This window comes from Pristiophorus japonicus, chromosome 6, assembly GCF_044704955.1.
Source record: "Pristiophorus japonicus isolate sPriJap1 chromosome 6, sPriJap1.hap1, whole genome shotgun sequence".
Taxonomy (NCBI): domain Eukaryota; kingdom Metazoa; phylum Chordata; class Chondrichthyes; family Pristiophoridae; genus Pristiophorus; species Pristiophorus japonicus.
The window spans coordinates 16,947,505-16,970,297 of NC_091982.1; positions in this window are offsets into that span (position 1 = coordinate 16,947,505).

A 22,793-nucleotide genomic window follows, 5' to 3' on the forward strand; every position below is an offset into this window, starting at 1 on the left:
TGTCTCCCACCTCGTATTCAAAGGGACATACTTTCTTGTCAAAGTACTTTTTAATTTGTCTTTTTGACTTCCTCAATTTCGTGGCCACAAATCGATTGATCTGATCAGTGTGATCTACCACTTGTTCCAGCCACTTGGAACTACACGTTTTTATTATCAGGGGACTCATCTCTGTTAGTGTTAGCTGGCCTGGTGTTCTCATGAGCCTCCCTGTCATTGGCCTCATATGGGGAGATCCCTGTTGTTCTGAGGTGTGGACCTCATTGCCATTAAGCACATTGGCAGCATGTTAGCTCATTGAGTGGGGTGGTCCATGCACAATTTTTTTAACATTAACTTGAGGGTCCTGTTCCCCCTTTCGACCCCTCCGGACAACTGGGGGTGGTGAGCAATATGTAATTTGTGTTTTATCCCCAACATTTCCTGCAGGTGGGTAAAAATGTTACCGGTAAAGTGTGAACCTTGATCGCTGTCCACTTGTACTGGTACTCCCCACCGACAAAACACATGATTCAATAGTGTTTTGGCTGCTGTGATTGCGGTGTTGGAGCAGCAGGGGAATGCTTCGATCCATTTAGTGAATTGATCCACCACCACTAGGGCATGCTGAAAATTGCCTTGCGCCTGTGGAAGTGGCCCAATGAAGTCTATCTGGAGGTGAGTCCATGGCCCTTGAGGTGGGGGTGCGCTTTGAAGCAAGGCTCGGTTAGTGCACGCAGGAGGATTGTGTCGCAGCCACGGTAGGAATCGTGCCACGTATTGGTCGATTGTTTCCCTCATGGAAGGCCACCAAGCTGTGGATGCTACCTTGTAGAAGGTTACCAGGGCCGAATAGTGCCCTGCTGTGGGGTGGGAGTGAAGGAGGAAAAGCAGTTCCTGACCCACCTCTGGTGGAACACACACCACTGGGCAAGTGTTTGGCTTTCTTCTGAATATCAGCAACTGTTCATCTGAGTCCGGGGCAGTGGCTTGTATGGTGTTGGGAGCCCAGGCTGTCGGTTGAGGAGAGGGTCTGCCTTCCTTGTGCCAGGCGCTTACAACAGCATATGGTCAGTATTGCTGCTGCAGGGATTTTAAATCCAGGTGATCTGTTGAGACATTGCTAACAGCATTGCAGGGCTCAACAACTATATCCTCTATCTCCCCATCAATCGCAGCATCCTTGTCTGCTCTGGAATTTCCCTCATTATGTGGTTCCCTTTTCTATGGGCTGCTACCTTTCCTATGAAGCAGGGCTGGGATCGCTGTTTAAGGTATGACCAGAGCAGGTGTGACCAGGACCTTACCATCTATCATACAATAGTCATTTTTGTGGTATAGGGGCAAGGAGAGCATGGTGTTTATAGCATAGGCACTATCGGACCAAATATTCACGGGTCTATCTGAGGTTTCCTTTACAGCAGTTAGAAGTGCGGTAATTCCTGCATATTGTGAAGACTGTTGCATCTTCGCTGGATGGTTCTGGCAATACCACAGCATATCCGGTGTGGGGATCCTTCAATGTGATATGAGGACCCATTGATGTAGACATCTGGGGCACCCTGTATGGGCACTTTCTGCACAGGATGGGTCTCAAAGTTAATCAGGTAACGGACATTCATGCGGGTCCCCCTCATAGATCAGAAATTGTGGCAGCAAGGTGGTGGGTTTCGAAATGGTATCAATGTCTTTTTCCATAAATTCCAATATCCATCTGCTGAGGCGCTGCGAGAAAACTAGCGAATCTCCAGGTTTCATCAGTAGTTTCAGAGGTGTGTGTCCGCTGTGCAGGATTGTAGCCTGTAACCCGGTAATAACGGTAAAGTAATGTACCGACCAGGAGATGGCCAGCAGGTGGCGCTCGCATGTGGTATACGTCTTTTCTGCCCCCTGCAGGATTCGAGACGCATATGCAATGGACTGTGGTCGCTCAGCTCGCATTTGGCACAGAACTGCAATGAGGTTTTGCTCTGTGGGCCCCGACCTCCATGACCCTCATGTCAGGAGGGATCAGACATGAAGCCTGCATCACTGCAGTTTTTAATTTAGCCACAGACTGGGTGTGGGTATCAGACCATGCCGGGCGTATGTCATCACCCTGAAGTTTTGTTAAATCATACAGGGGCTTTGCACACTGCAAAGCCTGGGATAAAGTTCCTTTGGTACCCCACCAAACCCAAGAATGATCATAGGGCTGTTTTTGAAGTGGGTAATGGCAGTCGCTGTATTATCTTCACCTTGTGAGAGTCGGGGGATGATCCATCTGGAGAAATGGACACTCCTAGAAAGGTGACCCGTTCTTTTACTAATTGAGCCTTACGGGGATTCACCTTTAGTCCCGCCTGAGCCAACAATGTAAAAAGTTTGTGCAAAAGGGACAGATGCTCCTCCATGCTGTTGGTTACCAGCAGTAGGTCACCTACGTACTGCAGCAAGCAGGTAGGGCGGGAAAAGTCTTTTAAAATTGCAGCCATTCTTTTGTGGAATATTGTGGAACCCCTGAGGCAAGCATGTCCAGGTGTAGCTCTGGTCCTCAAATGTGAATGCAAATTTGTACTGGTCTTCCCCTTTAACAGGGATACTCCAGAATCCATTGGCAATGTCGAAGGTCGAGAAGTACTTGGAACCAGCAGGAATTTGAGATAATATGGTGGGAGTTTTTCTTACTACCGGTGTGCAGGCTGGTGTTACAGAATTTAACTTTCTGTAATCAATAGTCAGTCGCCAGCTGCTATCAGGCTTTTTAACCGGTCATGTGGGTGAATTGGTCGTGAAAGTACCTGTCCTAAGAACACCCTACTCGACACGGGATTTTATGGTGTCTTGGATGTAAGGATGACTCTCCCTTGGGATGGGGTACTGTTTAGTGAATGAGTGGGTGGGGCCTGCCATTACAGTCATGCTTGCACGTGGCAAACACCGCTAGGTGTTCCTGAATTAATTTTGCCACAGCTTCATTTTTGCTCCCTGGAGCGTCGTACTCAGATGGCTTTTTAATAGCAAAAATCGAGTGAGCATCTGAAATTTCTATCACTTCTGCCTTATCTCCCAATCCCATCCAAACACGGTCCTGATTATAATCTATCACCGCGCCATACTGATCCAACACATCAGTCCCTAAAATTCCCCTTCCATCGGGGGTGCTCGTCAGCATAGGTGCTGGGACCTTACAGGTGAGGCCTCCGAACTGAAGTTCAATGGCTCTCTCTGTATATGCGGTGGTTGTATCACTGTTAAATCCTTTAAAGGCCATACAACCTTTGCCCGCCACCACAAGGCATTCGGGGTATGGGGTGTGGATGGTGGTAACAGCTGAGCCTGTATCGATAAGCAAAAGCTGCTGCCAGCTCCCTTTTAAGACAACAAGAACTACTGGTGTCCTGCTACCATCAAGTCGGAAACCCCACTTCCGACCAATGTTTGGGGGTCGAACCCTGTCATATGGTCGATCCTTGAATGATCCGAAAGCTCATAGATACCAAGAACTTGACCCTAGAGGCAGCAACACTGGTTGCACAGACATTCGTGGCATGAGAGGAAGAAACGAGGTTGATCTACACTGCGGGTACGACAACTAACAAAACATCGGAACAAGGGGTTCACAGCATGAAACAAGCCGCTACCCCCACACATAGATAAAGGCAGGAGAGCAGGCCCTCAACAGCAGGCAGTGGTGCCAGAAGCCATCAAGGGCCACATGAACGGCCGTTCACACCTCATCAACCCACAATGCAAGCAATCAACGACAAACAGAGAAGCTCAAGAGAGATCAGCCAGACGCAGCTCATCCTTTGGAAACAATGGAAGCGGTCTGTGCTGGAGATGTGGGGGAAGGCACTCATCAAGGGGGTGTCGATTTCAGCATGCCGTTTGCAGAAACTGCAACTATACAGGGCATCTGGCCAGCATTTGCAGAAAAACAGCAGCTCGGCTGGTATACGAATCGGAAGGGTCGGAAAGCGGACCAGAAGACGGTGGGGACAGTGCCCAGGACACCGAGGTACAGCGGGTCAACACAATCAATGGACACTGTTCTTACAACAAGATGACTCCAATAATGATGAGGGTCCTACTCAACGGGATACCCGTCAACATGGAACTGGATACGGGAGCGAGTCAATCTCTCATGAGCGCTCAACAATTTGAACAGCTGTGGCCGCACAAAAGCAACAGACCAAAACTCACAAGGGTCGACACCAAACTAAGGATCTATACCAAAGAAATCGTTCCAGTCCTTGGCAGCGCCATGCTCTCAGTCACATACAAAGGGACAGTGAACCGACTTCCCCTGTGGATTGTCCCCAGAGATCTCCCAGCACTGGGAGAAGGTGGCTGGCGAAACTAAACTGGAAATGGGATGATGTTCACGCCATGTCGTCAGAGGAATGGACCTCCTGCTCAACAGTTCTAAGTCAATTTGAACATCTCTTTCAGCCAGGTGTGGGCACCTTCAAAGGGGCTAAAGTTAAAATCTACATCACACAGGATGCTAGACCGGTCCATCACAAGGCTAGAGCTGTGCCCTATGTGATGAGGGGAAAGATTGAACATGAACTGGACAGGCTTCTGAGGGTAGGCATTATCTCACCCGTGGAATTTAGCGACTGGGCAAGTTCCATCATCCTGATGGATCCGTACGAATCTGTGGGGATTACAACTCTACCATAAACAGAGTCTCCCTACAGGACCAATACCCGCTGCCCAGAGCGGAGGACCTATTTGCCACTTTGGCTGGAGGAAAACTTTTCTCGAAACTAGACCTCACATCTGCGTACATGACGCAAGAACTGACAGAGTCTAAGCTACTCGCCACCATCAACACACATCGAGGCCTTTTCATGTACAATCGATGCCCATTCGGCAGCTGCCATATTTCAGCGCAACATGGAGAGTCTGCTCAAATCCATCCCGGGGACAGTTGTGTTTCAAGACGACATACTTATCACGGGCAGGGACATCGACTCCCATCTCCGCAATTTGGAGGAAGTACTAAAGCGGTTGGATCGGGTAGGCCTAAGAGTTAAGAAATCCAAGTGTCTGTTTCTCGCGCCCGAGGTTGAATTTTTGGGCAGAAGGATTGCCGCTGATGGAATCCGCCCCACAGAATCCAAAACCGAAGCAATTCGTCTGGCACCCAGGCCCTGGAATGTCTCGGAACTGCGCGCCTTTCTCAGGCTACTCAATTATTTTGGGAACTTTATGCAGAACTTGAGCACACTGCTGGAGCCTCTCCACGTGCTACTCAGAAAGGGGTGCGATTGGTTTTGGGGGGACGCCCAGGAATGCGCCTTCAATAAGGTTACACACAACCTTCTCTGTACCAACAGTGTTTTGGCTTTTTTTGACCCAGGTAAAAAGTTAGTCCTTACGTGTGATGCGTCAGCGTACAGGGTCGGGTGCGTTTTACTGCATGTCAATGATGCGGGTAAATTACAACCCATAGCTTATGCCTCCAGGTCACTTTCGCGGGCGGAGCGCGGGTACAGTATAGTGGAGAAGGAGGCGCTAGCGCGCGTGTACGGTGTCAAAAAGATGCACCAATACCTTTTCGGGGCCAAGTTCGCGTTAGAAACTGACCACAAGCCCCTCACGTCCCTGCTATCTGAGAGCAAGGCAATAAATGCCAACGCCTCGGCGCGCATTCAACGGTGGGCACTCATGCTGGCGTCTTACGACTACACAATAAGGCACAGACCAGGCACAGACAACTGTGCTGACGCGCTTAGCAGGCTACCCTTGGCGACCATGGAAGGGTCTGATGAACAGGCCTGTGAGATAGTCATAGCAATCAATGCCTTTGAGTCCACAGGTTCGCCCATGACGGCTCGCCAAATCAGAGCCTGGACGACCAGCGACCCCACGTTATCCTTAGTCAAACGATGTGTCTTAACTGGTGACTGGGCAGAGGCTCACGATGCCTGCCCCGAGGAGATCAAACCTTTCCATAGGCACATGCATGAACTATCACTACAGGCAGACTGCCTGATGTAGGACAGCCAAGTAGTTATGCCTCTGCGAAGCAGAGAGGCATTTGTCCAGGAGCTCAACTGCGAGCACCCGGGGATCGTTCTCATGAAGGCCATAGCCAGATCCCACGTCTGGTGGCCTGGCATTGACGCGGACTTGGAGTTGTGCGTCCGACGGTGCACCATTTGTGCCCAACTCAGTAATGCCCCCAGGGAGGCCCCCCTGAGCCCCTGGCCCTGGCCCACCAAACCGTGGTCACAGGTGCATGTAGACTATGTGGGCCCAATCATGGGCAAAATGTTCCTCGTAGTCGTCGATGCATTTTCAAAGTCGATCGAATGCACCATTTTAAACTCGAGCACCACCTCCACCACTGTGGAGAGCCTTGGAACCATGTTTGCAACGCACGGAATTCCTGACATATTGGTCAGTGATAATGGTCCGTGTTTCACCAGCGCAGAATTCCAAGATTTTATAGTTGCCACGGCATAAATCACGTTAAGACGGCACCGTTCAAGCCGGCCTCCAATGGCCAGGCGGAGCGAGCAGTGCAAATCGTTAAACAAGGCATGCTTAAAATCCAAGGCCCCACGCTGCAGGGCCGCCTTTCGCGACTGCTGCTGGCATACAGATCTCGTCCGCATTCATTGACTGGGGTTCCCCCGCGCATCTATTGATGAAACGGACCTTAAAGACTAGGCTCTCGTTAATCCTCCCAGACATGCATGAAATCGTTGAGGCAAAGCGCCGTAAGCTAACAGAGTACCATGACCAAAATTCGAGGGGGAGGTGGAATGAGATAGGGGACAAAGTGTTTGTGCTAAACTATGGCAGGGATCTCAAATGGCTTGCAGGGACAGTAACAGGCAAGGAAGGAAACAGGCTACTCGTGATACAAATGGACAATGGCCAAACCTGCCGGAGGCATGTAGACCAAGTAAAAAGTAGATTCACCAACAATACTGCAGAACCAGAGGCAGACTACAATGTGGAACTCACACCACACCTGGTGGACAGACAGAGGGAACAACCTGAGGAAAGGGCTATCTCAACAGACAGCCCAGGCGAGATACCAACAATCATACTGAACGAAACAGACAGCCCAGGCGAGATACCAACAATCACACCGAAAGAAAAACGGGCACCAAGGCAAACAACTGAACCACAACTAAGACACTCCACGCGAGAGTGTAGACCACCTGAGAGACTGAATCTATAAAGACAATAAGGGGGAGGGTGATGTCATGTATCTCACATTACTGTATATAACTGTATCTTACCATGCTATACATGACTGTAACTAATTATGACCTGTAACCACAAGCATACCTTACCACCAGGGGTGCACTTGCAGGAGACACTGCATACCTGTTCCACACAGGTATACAAAGACAGGTCTCAGGCAAGTGTGGCATTCGAGAGCTGTGAAATAAAGGTGCAGGTCCTGAGTGACTTTGACTTCAGCATGTGCCTCGTGTGAGTCTGTATTGCAGGGACAGGACTTTACAGGTCTCTATATCTGTCCACTGATTGGACATGGCTATTCCCAGAGTGGTTTTAACTAAAGGGTGGAGTTGGGTCAGGAACATCGATTTAAATTGTACCTGATTCTTTTCTACTGTAACATTTGCGGGTGCCTGGTTCTGTGTACGTTGATAGATATTATACTGGCGATTACTGAAGGCTCTAAGGGTCTCTTCTGGGCGCTGCTTGGTCTGATTAAGCAGAGCCACTAAGTTCAAGTTTCGGATCCCTAAATGGTTTAGGATCTCGGTCATGAGTACATCGGCCGCTGCGGCAGGCTAGAGGACTGCTTCTGGCAGATTATCTTTTAGGGAAGTGGAACAGGCCAAGAAGAGGACTCGTGTTATGTCTCTCTCTTCCAACTCAGGGTGACCCCTCCTGAAATTTGCCCACCTCCTATTAACTTCCAGTGGGTCGTCCCCATCATTAATGGGCCCCAACTCGTGGCTACATGCCGTGGTGTCAGCACCAGATATGGGCCGTGAGTCGGTATGGTTACTGGTGATGTTGCCGTGTGCATTACATCGTGAAGAAGTGGTTACTATGGCTACGATTGGCTCTTGTGTCTCCAAGGTATCCCATTCTACACCACTCTCCTGGGGATTATACTGAGCTCCTTCCTCTTCCCGATCTGTCTCCCCCTTGTCCCCTTCTGCTGTCTCTGTTATGGCTCCCTGTGTTACTATGGATACCAGGGCCTGCAGCTCCACTAACTTACTTTTTAGCCTCGCTATTTCTAGTTGGCACTGGGAGTGGTCTGCCTCCCTATGTGGCTTCTTAATGACTTCTCTTGATGCACCTCTAGCATCTTCTATCTCTTGCTGGAGCCTCAAGTTTTCCAATTTATATTTTTTTAACTCTAATTTGTTTTCATTTGCTTCAACAACGGCTGCGGTGGCATTTAAGTTTGAAAGGCTTTGTTGCTGTAGCAGTGAAGCTGTCTGTTCGACCCCTCTTTCTAATTGCTTAATACTGTAATTTAAGTGGCCAATTTCTTGTCTTAGATGATGTATTTCTCCCTCTTTTAACTGCTTCACAAGTTGGAGGCCTTCTTCCTTTTGTTGTTTTAAACCTTCAATCTCTCTTTCTTTTAACTGAATCTCTTTTACTTGCAATTCTTTCAAATCTTGCATCCCTTTGGTATCTTGCCTCATTAATTCCTCATCTCTCCTGGCACAAAAAGCGCTAAACGCCACGAGACTGTTTGCCCATTTTGATCTCAGCTCTCCTCTATCTACCCTCTCCTGTATAATTTTCGCCATCTCCCCAAATGACACAGGTCGACCCTCGTGCTGTGCATGTGCCCTTAACTCTTCTGCGTCTTGTATCGGGAGCTTTTTGGACAACTTCTCGTGATAAACTAGCTCAACATTACTTTTTATTGTTGGCTTTCTGTCCATGACCGATCCCTTCATCCTGTGTCTTTTGAATATAACTACTGGTGCGTCCCTACATAAACAGTTCCAACCCACCCCACTTAAACAGTTACAACTATTGAGACGATTTCTCCCCTAAGACGCAACTCCAGATCTGCTTAATTGTTTCAATTATAATTGCAACACAGGTTAGAATCGCAGCTCCTGAGATTTCCAGTTGTTCAAAAAAAATCATCAAAAAGCTGTCTCGCCAGTTGCCCACATTCTCCATCAATTTTGTAGGATTTCAAAATCTCTCTGGGCTTATATTTGACAGTGAAATGATTCTTTCAAAACAATTGGCACAGTTTATTAAAAATACACACATGCGCATTAGCAGAAGTGATCAGTTACCTTAAAAAGACACACACATGCACATTACCAACAGTTGTCAATTATGTTATAACAGAGCTACAATGAGGTTATAATAACTAATGATCTACGTTACGTCCCTTTTGCTGGCTGGTTTGGACACATGGCTTGCTGTTTTAGCTGGTCTTCAGGGCTGCCTCCTGCCGTGTGTCCAAGAGAGAGGGCAACCTGTGTGGCTAGAGTTTTTAAATCCCTTAAGTCCATTGTCCCTCCGAAAGCCTCATGATTGGATCTTGGCTCCAGGGCAGCTCCTTATTGGCTCTCCTCACACATGTGGCTGTCTGGCCTGGCTCAGCCATCTCTGATTAGTTTAAGTGGCTTTCCCATACACAAAACCCATGCGGCAGCTCTGGGGGCTTTCATTTTGTTTCTTACAAAACTTAGCTCATGCTGGCAATCTGTAGGCTTCCATTTTATCTCAAACAGGCCTTTCCGTTAATCTACACTTTTAATATTTACACATAATCAATTTTTATCATTAATAAACATTTTTATTCTTACAGGATAGATACTGTTCCCTGCACTGGGAGTTTCAACGGTTGTGTTGCTTGCCTGGTGCCAGGGTTAAACACATCTCGTGGCTAGAGAAGAACTTGGAAGGGAAGGGGAGAATCCAGTTGTCGTAGTCCGCGTAGGAACCAACGACATGGGTAGTGTTATATATGGAAAACTGTAAATACCATGTCTAACCACCAGAGGGCTTATCCCCTGGAGTCCCAAGGGATCCCACAATCCCCTGGGAGCACCTGTATATAAGGAGGCCTCACAGGCTGGAGAGGCACTCTGAGATCTGTAATAAAGGACTACGGTCAAACCTTACTTTGAGCTTGCAATATCTAGTCTGACTCTTTATTCAAGACACAACAACTGGCGACGAGATACAGATGACAATGCAGAGAACTATGGGCATCCTGGAGAAATTTTCGGAGGGAGATGATTGGGAAACCTTCATGGAGCGTCTCGACCAATACTGCATGGCCAATGAGTTAGAAGGAGAAGCGAACGCTGCCAAACGAAGGGCGATCCTCCTCATCGTTTGCGGGGCACCAATGTATGGCCTCATGAAAAATCTGCTCACTCCAGCGAAACCCACAGACATGTCGTACGATGAGTTGTGCACACTGGTCCGGGAGCATCTAAATCTGAAGGAAAGTGTTCTGATGGCGAGATATCGGTTCTACACGTACAAGAGGTCTGAAGACCAGGAAGTGGCGAGCTACATCGCCGAGCTCAGGCGCCTTGCAGGACATTGCGAATTTGAAGGACACTTGGAGCACATGCTCAGGGACTTCTTTGTACTTGGCATTGGCCATGAAGTAATACTTCGCAAACGTTTGGCTGTAGAGACCCCAACCCTTGAGTAAAGCCGTAGCGATAGCCGAGGCATTTATCGCCACCAGTGACAATACCAAACAAATCTCTCAGCACACGAGTGCTGCTGCAAGTACTGTGAACGAAGTAATGTTGTATTCGAATTGAAATGTACAGGGCAGGACTTACACGCTTGCAGCTGCACATCCGCAGATGACTCAGAGTCCACCATCAAGGGTGGTGTATACAAGGCCATTAACGCCTTGTTGGCGCTGCGGGGGTGATCATCGTTTCAATTCATGCTACTTCAAAGGATACGTTTGCAAAGGCTGTGGAACAATGGGACACCTCCAACGAATGTGCGGGTGGGCTGCAAACCATGCTAATCCTGCAAACCACCATGTTGCAGAGGCGGATAGATCCACGGTGGATCATGACAAACCAGAGCCTCAGACCGAGGAGGCAGAGGTATACGGGGTGCACACATTTACCACAAAGTGCCCCCCAATAATGCTGAAGGTTGAATTAAATGGACTCCCAGTGTCCAGGGAGCTGGACACGGGCGCAAGCCAGTCCATAATGAGCAAAAAGACTTTCGATAAATTGTGGTGCAGCAAGGCCACAAGGCCAGTCCTGACTCCCATTCGTACTAACCTGAGATCTGATTCCCGTAATTGGCAGTACTACCGTAAAGGTCTCCTATGATGGAGTGGTGCACGAGGTTACCACTCTGGGTGGTACTGGGCGATGGCCCTACGCTGTTCGGCAGGAGCTGACTGGGAAAGATATGCTGGAACTGGGACGACATCCGAGCGTTTTCGTCCGTCGATGATACCTCATGTGCCCAGGTCCTAAACAAGTTCCACTCGCTGTTCGAACCAGGCATCGGGAAGTTCCAAGGAGCAAAAGTGCAGATCCTTTTGATTCCGTGGGCATGACCCATCCATCACAGGGCGAGAGCGGTACCTTACATGATGAGAGAGAGGGTGGAGATCGAGCTGGACAGGCTGCAACAAGAGGGCATCATCTCGCCGATCGAATTCAATGAGTGGGCCAGTCCAACTGTTCCAGTCCTCAAGAGAGATGGCACCGTCAGAATCTGTGGTGATTACAAAGTAACTATCAATCGTTTCTCACTGCAGGATCAATACCCGCTACTGAAGGCAGACGACCTATTTGTGACGCTGGCGGGAGGGAAAACGTTCAAGAAGCTGGACTTGACCTCGGGCCTACATGAAGCAGGAGCTGGAGGAATCATTGAAAGGCCTCACCTGCATCAACACGCACAAAGGTCTCTTCATTTATAACAGATACCTGTTTGGGATTCGATCAGCCGCGGCGATATTCCAGAGGAACATGGAAAGCTTGCTGAAGTCGGTCCCGCGTACCGTGGTCTTCCAGGATGATATCTTGGTTACAGGTCGGGACACCGTCAAGCACCCGCAGAACCTGGAGGAGGTTCTTAGTCGGCTTAATCGTGTGGGGCTCAGGCTAAAACGCTCGAATTGCGTTTTCCTGGCGCCTTAAGTGGAGTTCCTGGGGAGAAGAATTGGAGCGGACGGCATCAGGCCCACCGATTCGAAGACGGAGGCAATCAAGAATGCACTGAGACCATAGAACATGATGGAGCTGTGGTCGTTTCTAGGACTCCTGAACTATTTTGGTAACTTCTTCCCGGGTCTCAGCACATTGTTAGAACCCCTGCACTCTTTACTGCGTAAAGGAGATGAATGGGTATGGGGTAAAAGCCAAGAAAATGCCTTTGAGAAAGCTAGTAAGCTGTTATGTTCAAACAAATTGCTTGTGTTGTATGATCCATGTAAGCGTTTGGTACTAGAACGTGATGCGTTGTCATTATGGCGTCGGGTGTGTACTGCAACAAGCTAATGATTTCGGGAAACTGCAATCGGTTGCTTATGCGTCCAGGAGTCTGTCTAAGGCTGAGAGAGCCTACAGCATGATTGAGAAAGAAGCGTTAGCGTGTGTTTATGGGGTAAAGAAAATGCATCAATACCTGTTTGGGCTAAAATTCGAATTGGAAACTGACCAGAAGCCACTTATATCCCTCTTTTCTGAAAGTAAGTAGATAAAGACGAATGCATTGGCCCGCATCCAGAGATGGGCGCTCACGTTGTCCGCATACAACTACGCCATTCGCCACGGCCAGGCACAGAAAACCGTGCCGATGCTCTCAATAGACTGCCACTGCGCACCACAGGGGTGGAGATGGCACAGCCCGCAGATTTAGCCATGGTAATGGAAGTATTCGAGAGTGAGCAATCACCTGTTACCGCCCGACAGATTAGCACCTGGATGAGCCAGGACCCCTTACTGTCCTTAGTAAAAAACTGTGTGCTCCCCGGGAGTTGGTCCAGTGTCCCATTAGAGATGCAGGAAGAAATAAAGTCGTACCAGTGGCGCAGAGATGAAATGTCTATACAGGCAGACTGCCTCCTATGGGGTAATTAGGTAGTGGTGCCAAAAAAGGGCAGGGATACCTTCATTAGTGATCTCCACAGCACCCACCCAGGCATCGTAATGATGAAAGCAATAGCCAGATCCCACGTGTGGTGGCCCGGTATCAATGCGGACTTAGAGTCCTGCGTGCACAAATATAATACATGTTCATAATTAAGCAATGCACCCAGGGAGGCGCCACTAAATTTATGGTTCTGGCCCTCCAAACTGTGGTCCAGGGTCCATGTCGACTATGCAGGCCCATTCTTGGGAAAAATCTTCTGAGTGATTGTAGATGCGTACTCCAAATGGATTGAATGTGTGATAATGTCGGCAAGCACGTCCGCTGCCACCATTGAAAGCCTATGGATCATGTTTGCCACACACGGCCTGTCTGATATCCTTGTAAGTGACAATGGGCCATGCTTTACCAGTGCCGAGTTCAAGGAGTTCATGATCTGCAATCGGGTCAAACATGTCACTTCTGCCCCATTTAAACCAGCGTCCAATGGTCAGGCAGAACGAGCAGTTCAAGCAATCAAGCAGAGCTTGAAAATGGTAACTGAAGGCTCACTGCAGACTCGCTTATCCCAAGTCCTGCTTAGTTTCCGCACAAGACCCCATTCGCTCATTGGGGTCCCTCCCGCTGAACTGCTCATGAAAAGGGCATTTAAGACAAGGCTCTCGTTAGTCCACCCTGATTTACACGAACAGATAGAAAGCAGGCAGCTTCAACAGAATACATATCATGATTGCGCAAATGTGTCACGCAAAATTGAGATAAATTATCCTGTATTTATGTTGAACTATGGATAAGGTCCCAAGTGAAATCCGGCCACTGTTTTGGCCAAAGAGGGGAGTAGGGTGTTTGTGGTCAAATTCTCAAATGGACTCACCTGCAGGAAACACTTGGACCAAACCAAACTCAGATTTACGGACTATCCAGGACAAATCACAATAGACTGTACCTTTTTCAACCCTCGAACACACACACAAGTGGCAACTGACTCAGCAGTTGACCACGAAGCAGAACTCACCACCCCCAGCAGCCCATCAAGGCCAGCTGCGCAGCAGCCAGCGAGGGCCCAACAAACGACTCACCAAAACCAGCATTTGCACGGAGACGATCAACCAGGGAAAGGAAGGCCCCAGATCGACTCACATTGTAAATAGTTACACTATTGACTTTGGGGGGTGGGGGGAGTGTTGTTATGTATGTAAACCTGTAACTACCATGGCTCATCCCCTGGAGTCCCAAGGGATCCCACAATCTCTTGGGAGCATCTGTATATAAGAAGGCCTCACAGGCTGGAGAGGCACTCTGAGATCTGTAATAAAGGACTATGGTCACACCTTACTTTGAGCTTGCAGTATCTAGTCTGACCCTTTATTCAAGGCACAACATGTAGAACTAGGAATGAGGTTCTGCTGAAAGAGTTTGAGGAGTTGGGTCCAAATTAAAAAGCAGAATCTCAAAGGTATAACCTCTGGATTGTTACCGGAGCTATGCGCCAATTGCAGATTAAAACATTAAATGCGTAGCTCAAAGAGTGATTTGGAAGGCAGGGGTTTTGCGTTATGGGGCACTGGCATCAATGCTGGGGAAAGAGGGAGCGGTTCCGTCGGGACGGGCTCCATTTGAACCGAGCTGGAACCAGTGTCCTGGCGAATCGAGTAACTAGGGTAGTAGACAGGGCATTAAGCTAATGGGGGTGGAGGGAGGAGTCAGGAAAGAGTAAATTTAAAAGCAGCAAGAGAAATATCAAGGCTCTTGAGAAGAGTGGAGTTTTGGGTAAAAATAAGCAGTGAGAGTCAGGAAGGGACAGAGAGAGGAACAAAGGTAATAGGCATTACTGACTAAGGTGACATCAGAGAAAAAGAGAAAAAAGTCAAAGCTAAAGGCACTATGTCTGAATGTGCGAAGCATTCACAACAAAATAGATGAATTAATAGCGCAGAAAGAAGTTAATAGGTTTGATCTAATAGCCATTATGGAGACTTGGTTGTAAAGCCCCTATTTAATAAAAGCAGCAGACAAAAAGCAGGAAACTATAGACCAGTTAGCCTAACATCTGTGGTTGGGAAAATGTGGAGTCCATTATTAAAGAAGCAGTAGCAGGACATTTTGGAAAAACATAATTCAGTCAGGCAGAGTCGGCATGCATTTATGAAAGGGAAGTCATGTTTGACAAATTTGCTGGAATTCTTAGAGGATTTAATGAAAAAGGTGGATAAAGGGAACCAGTGGTGTATTTGGACTTCCGGAAGGCATTTGATAAGGTGCTACATGAAAGGCTACTGTCGAAGATAAAAGTTCATGAGGTTGGGGTTAATATATTGGCATGGATAGAGGATTGGCTAACTAACAAAACAGAGAGTTGGGATAAATGGTTCCTTCTCGGGTTGGCAACCAGTAACTAGTGGGGTGCCGCAGGGATCAGTGCTGGGACCCCAACTATTTACAATCTATATTAATGACTTGGAAGAAGGGACTGAGTGTAACGTAGCCAAGTTTGCTGATGATACAAAGATGGGAGAAAAGCAATGTGTGAAGACACAAAAAATCTGCAAAAGGACATAGACGGGCTAAGTGAATGGGCAAAAATTTGGCAGATGGAGTATAATGTTGGAAAGTGTGAGGTTATGCACTTTGGCAGAAAAAAATCATAGAGCAAGTTATTATTTAAATGGAGAAAAATTGCAAAGTGCTGCAGTACAGAGGGACCTGAGGGTACTTGTGCATGAAACACAAAAGGTTAATATGCAGGTACAGCAAGTGATCAGGAAGGCCAATGGAATCTTGGCCTTTATTACATAGGGGATAGAGTATAAAAGCAGGGAAGTCTTGCTAGTTATACAGGGTATTGGCGAGGCTACACCTGGAATACTCCATATTTAAGAAAGGATATACTTGCAATGGAGGCAGTTCAGAGAGGGTTCACTAGGTTGATTCCGGAGATGAGGATGTTGACTTATGAGGGAAGGTTGAGTAGGTTGGGCCTCTACTCATTGGAATTCAGAAGAATGAGAGGTGATCTTATCAAAAGGTATAACATTATGAGGGGGCTTGACAAGGTGGATGCAGAGAGGATGCTTCCACTGATAGGGAAGACTAGAATTAGGGAGCATAATCTTAGAATAAGGGGCCGCCCATTTAAAACTGAGATGAGGAGGAATTTCCTCTCTCAGAGGGTTGTAACTCAGAACACTGTGGAACTTGGGTCATTGAATAAATTTAAGACAGAGACAGACAGTTTCATAACTGATAAGGGGTTATGGGGAGCGGGCAGGGAAGTGGACCTGAGTCCATGATCGGATCGGCCACGATCGTATTAAATGGTGGAGCAGGCTCGAGGGGCTGTATGGCCTACTTCTGCTCCTATTTCTTATGTTCTAAGGTTGGGAGCTATATATTCCAGGATATTTAACTTAGAGATAGGCAAAATGGAAAAGGAGGAGGGGTAGCCCTGATAATAAAGGATGGGATAAAGACAGTAGAGAGAAAGGATCTTAGCTCGGAAAATCAAGAAGTTGAATCAGTTTGGGTGGAGCTAAGAAACAACAAGGGGCAGAAAACATTGGTGGGAGTTGTTTATAGGCCCAAACAGTAATGGTGATGTAGGGCACTGTATAAATCAGGAAATTAGAGGGGCCTGTAACAAGGGTAATACAGTAATCATGGGGAACTTTAATCTACATATAAACTGGGCAAACCAAATTTGTAGTAATAGTGTGGAAGATAAATTCATGGAATGTATACAAAATGGTTTTCTAGATCAGTATATTGAGGAACCAACTAGAGAACACTATTTTAGATCTAGTATTGTGCAATGAGAAAGGGTTAATTAATAACCTTGTAGTAAAGAGACCCTTAGGGAAGAGTGACCAAATTTTATATAATTTTACATTAAGTTTGAAAGTGATTTAGTTAAATCCGAAACTAGAGTCTTAAATCTAAACAAAGGAAACTACGTAGTTATGAGGGGAGAGTTGACTAAGGCAGATTGGGAAACTACATTAAAAGGTATGACTGTAGACAGCAATGGCTAGCATTTAAAGAATGAATACATAATTTACAACAAACATACATTCTTTAAGGCACAAAAACCCACAGGAAAAGTGGTCCAACCGTGGCTAACAAGAGAAGTTAAGGAGAGTATTAGATCAAAGGAAGAGGCTTATAATGTTGCCAAAAAGTGCAGTAAGCCTGAGGACTGGGAGGATTTTAGAATTCAGCAAAGGAGGACCAAGAAATTGATAAAGAAGTGGAAAACAGAATATGAGAGTAAACTAGCGAGAAACATAAAAACAGATTGTTAAAAGCTTCTATAAGCATCTAAAAAGGAAAAGGTTAGCAGAAGTAAATGTGGGTCCCCTACAGGCTGAGACAGGAGAAATTATAATGGAGAATAAGGACATGGCAGAGAAATTAAACAAATACTTTGGGGCTGTCTTCACAGAAGAAGAGATGGAAAACCTCCCGGAAATAGTGGAGTACCAAGGGTCTAGCAAGAATGAGGAACTGAAAGAAATTAGTATTAGTACAAAAATAGTACTGGAGAAATTAATGGGACTGAAAGTCGATAAATCCCCTGGACCTGATGGCCTAAATCCTAGGTTTTGAAAGAGGTATAGAGATAGTTGATGCATTGGTTGTCATCTTCCAAAATTCCATAGATTCTAGAACGGTTCCCGCAGATTGGAAAGTAGCTAATGTAACCCCGCTATTTAAGAAAGGAGAGAGAAAATGGGGAATTACAGACCAGTTAGCCTGAAAATGCTATAATTTTTATTAAGGATGTGGTAACTTCAATAATAATAATAGGATTGGGCTAAGTCAACATGGATTTATGAAAGGGAAATTATGTTTGACAAATCTGGAGGTTGTAACTAGCAGAATAGATAAGGGGGAATCAGTGAATGTGGTGTACTTGGATTTTCAGAAGGCATTTGATAAGATGCCGCTCGAGGTTATTGAAGAAAATTAGGGCTCATGGGATTGGGGGTAATATACTCGTATGGATTGAGGATTAGTTAATGGATAGAAAACAGAGAGTAGGAATAAACAAGTCATTTTCGGGTTGGCAGGCTGTAACTGTTGGGGTGTCGCAAGGAACCCCAGCTATTCCCAATCTATATCAATGATTTGGATGATGTGACCAAATGTAATATATCCAAGTTTGCTGATGATACAAAGTTAGGTGGGAATGTAAGTTGTGAGGAGGATGCAAAGAGACTTCAAGGGGATATAGACAGGCTAAATGAATGGGCAAGAACATGGCAAATGGAATATAATGTGGAGAAATGTGAAGTTATCCACTTTGTTTGGAAAAATAGAAAAGCAGAGTATTTTTTAGATGATGAGAGATTGGGAAATGTTGGTGTTCGGAGGGACCTGGGTGTCCTTGTACATGAATCACTGAAAGTTAACATGCAGGTACAGCAAGCAATTAAGAAAACAAATGGTAAGTTGGCCTTTATTACAAGAGGATTTGAGTACAAGAGTAAAGACGTCGTACTGCAATTATATAGGGCCCTGGTGAGACCGCACCTGGAGTATTGTGTGCAGTTTTGGTCTCCTTACCTAAGGAAGGATATACTTGCCATTGAGGGAATCCAACAAAGGTTCACCAGACTGATTTCTGGGATGGAATTGTCTTATAAGGAGAGATTGAGTAGACTAGGCCTATATTCTCTCGAGTTTAGAAGAATGAGAGGTGATCTCATTGAAACATACAACATTTTTACAGGGCTTGACAAGGTAGATGAGGGAGGATGTTTCCTCTGGCGGAGGAGTCTAGAATCAGTCTCAGAATAAGGAGTTGGCCATTTCGGACTGAGATGAGGAGAAACTTCTTCCCTCAGAGGGTGGTGAATCTTTGGAATTCTCTGCCACAGAGGGCTATGAAGGCTCAGTCTTGGAGTATATTCAAGACAGAGATCGATAGATTTTTGGATATTAAGGGAATCAAGGGATATGGGGATAGTGCAGGCAAGTGGGGTTGAGGTAGAAGATCAGCCATGATCTCATTGAATGACGGAGCAGACTTGAGGAGCCGAATGGCCTACTCCTGCACCTAATTCTTATGTTCTTATTTAGAATGTTACCAGAGAAGATTATTGAACAAATAGTACCAATGGATAATAAAGGAAATTGGATATGTTTCTGGAAAGAGAAGAGATTAACAAAATGCAGGGACCTGACTGGATACATCCAAGATTTCTTGAGAGAAATGTGAGAAAAACAGTGTAAGCCTAATAAATTATAATTCAATTTTCCATTGAGAGTGGATATGCTGTAAGTGGCCAATGACATACCCATTTTCTAAAAGGGAGACAGAGTTAGCTTGGGTAGTTACAGGCCAGGCAGTTTACAACATTTTCCATGTTGTAATGGAATTTTCTTTAAAGAAAGATGAAATTACTAATTAGATGAAGAAAAAAATAATTATTGTGGCTAATACCAATTTCAAAAGAAAGATTATGCTTGACAAACATGGTTCTTTGAGGAGGTAATGGATATGGGAAAAGTGCAGTGGATCTGTGCATTGGCCTTTCAGAAATATTTTAACGTAAGGTTAGTTTACAGAGGAATGTGAGGCGGTGGAATCCACTAATGGAGTTTGTGATTGTAGCAGAGGCCACGTTAACATTTAAGAATAGTTTAGATAGCTGATTGAAAGAACATGGGTTAAAGGGATATAGGAATGGGTTGCTTGTGTGAAGAGTAAACACCAACACAGACAGTTGGGCTGAATGGCCTGATTCCATGTTGCAATTTCTATAACTAAAGACCACAAATCTGAAATTGCTGGAAATCAAACAAAAACAAAGCGCTGAAGACACTCAGCAGGTCAGTCAGTATCTGTGAAGGGAGCAGACACTCACCTGCAGCAAGACCTGGACGACATTCAGGCTTGGGCTGATAAGTGGCAAGTAACATTTGCGCCACACAAGTGCCAGGCAATGACCATCTCCAACAAGCGAAAGTCTAACCATCGCCCCTTGTCATTCAAAGCATTACCATTGCTGGTAAGTTCAGCTTGCAGCAACGGAGAAGAGAGAGATCCCAAAAAGGGGGTGGTGGGGTGGGTTAGGGAAGGTGTTGTGTTTTCTGTTGTTATTTAAAGTGTTGTTTATATTTTGTAGGGATTGCAGATAATATCGGGAAGTGGGGGGGCACGCTGGATAAATTGAGATATAACTTCTTTTCAGCGCACCCTGTGAAAGCTGACAGCCCTGCTGGCTTGTTTCCCCCACCCCCCACTCTCCCCGCGAGCTGTTCTCCTGGAGCAAAAAGGCCAATGGCGCAGCACGTGTCTGTCTGCGCGTTCCATTTGCAACGGCCGCCGCGTTCCGCCCTCGCCCCGTTACCGCGGCTGGCGACGTGCAGACACGTGCGCTGGGTCCGGGCTGCGGTGGCAATGCCAGCGGGGAGCGAGCGAGCAAAAGGGGAATGGAAGCAGGCAGGCAGGCAGGCAGGGAAGCTTGTGCGGTCGTTTTAAGAAGGGGGAGGTGGTTGGTTGGTTGGTTGGTGGGGGGAATGGGGAGGAGGAGGATATGCCTGCTCTGACCGGATGAGTCACGGCTCCCATTGTACAGCAGCGCAGCAAGCGTTCCACTGAGTCACTGTCGTGTCGTGCCACCAGCTGCTTATCCGCTCAAGGAGGCGTCTCATGACCAGGACGCGAAAATGTTCCCAGTGCTTCTCGATTTTGGATAATTGCATTTATTCCCAGCGTGCTGCCGCAATTTCAGTCCGCTGAGAGAAATTTGCACGCAGACTTTACTCAGAAATAAGTGTTTTTTCGTTCTTAGCTGCTATATACGTTATTTAAATGTTGCATCAGTTGAGACCTGATTTAGAGGTGTGCTGGTAGTAGTATAGCAGCGGGGTCAGGGCCCAGGGGAGGGGGCGACAGAGCTTGGTCTCCAGTCGTCTTGGTCAATCCTTGCCCACTAGACCAAGACCCTAGCTCTGTCAAGCCCATGTGGTGGCTGGTGTGCAATGGTCACCACACGTTAAAAAAATCCATGCACAAGCATCTTCCACCCTAACACCTGTGAGCCCATCTTTTTTTGGTGTGAAGAGCCTTATCCTCGTCACGAGGGACGGCCTAGTAGTATTGCCGAATCCCCCACCATCAATATCCTATGGGGCGGGGTCACCATTGACCAGGAACTTAACTGGATCAACCACATAAATACTGTGGCAACAAAAGAAGGTCACAGGCTGAGTATTCTGCGGCGAGTGTCTCACCTCGTGACTCCCAAGGCTTTTCCACCATCTACAAGGCACAAGTCAGGAGTGTGATGGAATACTCTCCACTTGTCTGGATGAGTGCAGCTCCAACAACACTCAAGAAGCTCGACACCATCCAGGACAAAGCAACCCACTTGATTGGCACCCCATCCACCACATTAAGCATTCACTCCCTCCACCACCAGTGCACCGAGGCTGCAGTGTGCACCATCTACAAGATGCACTGCAGCAGCTCGCCAAGGCTTCAACAGCACCTCCCAAATCCACGACCTCCACCACTTAGAAGGACAAGGGCAGCAGGCACGTAGGAGCACCATCACCTGCAAGTTCCCCTCCAAGTTACACATCATCCTGACCTTGCAATGTATCGCCATTCCTTCATCGTCACTGACTCAAAATCCTGGAACTCCCTCCCTAACACAGACTGCCGCAGTTCAGGAAGGCGGCTCACCACCACCTTCTCAAGGGAAATTGGGGATGGGCAATAAAATCTTGCCATGCCAGCGATGGCCACATCCCAGGAACGAATATAAAAGACTAGTTAACACTTCTGATACAGGGACTGTAGGACTGTAGTGTATAAAGAAAGAGCCAGACTGAACACTGTGAGCTCAAAGTAAAGTGTGACCATAGTCTTTTATTGCAGGTCTCCAGAGTGCCTCTCCAACCTTGAAGCCTTCTTAAATACCTGTGCTCCAAAGAGATTATGGGATCCCTTGGGACTCCGGGGGATGAGCCCTCTGGTGGCTGTACAGAGTAAATACAAGTCCATATATATAACAACATTCCCCCCCAAAGTCAATAGGGTAACTATTTACAATGTGAGTTGATCTGGGGCCCTTCTTGCCCTGGTTGATCGTCTCGGTGTGAAAGCTGGTATTGTTGAATCATTTGTTGGGCCCTCGCTGGGCTGTTGTGCAGCTGGCCTTGCTGGACTGCCTGGTGTGTTGGGCCCTGCAGGGCTGCTGTGGATGATGGGTTCTGCTTCGTGGTCAACCGTGGTGCCGGTTGCCACTGGTGTGTATGTTGGGGGATCAAAAAAGGTAGGGTCCAAGGTGGGTTGCCTAGGGTAGTCCGTGAATCTGAGTTTGATTTGGTCCAAGTGTTTCCAGTGAATGAGTCCATTTGAAAGTTTGACCCGAAACACCCTGCTCCCCTCTTTGGCTACGACAGTGCCGGGAAGCCACTTGGGACCTTGTCCATAATTTAGTACAAATACAGGATCAGTGACTTAAATTTCGCGTGACACATTTACGCTATCATGGTATGCACTTTGTTGAAGCTGCCTGCTCTCTACCTGTTCATGTAGATCAGGGTGAACTAACGAGAGCCTTGTTTTAAGTGCTCTTTTCATGAGCAGTTCAGCAGGTGGGATCTCAGTGAGTGAGTGGGGTCTTGTGCGGTAGCTAAGCAGGACTCGGGATAGGCGAGTCTGCAGTGAGCCTTCAGTTACCCTCTTCAAGCCCTGCTTGATGGTTTGCACTGCTCTCTCTGCCTGACCATTG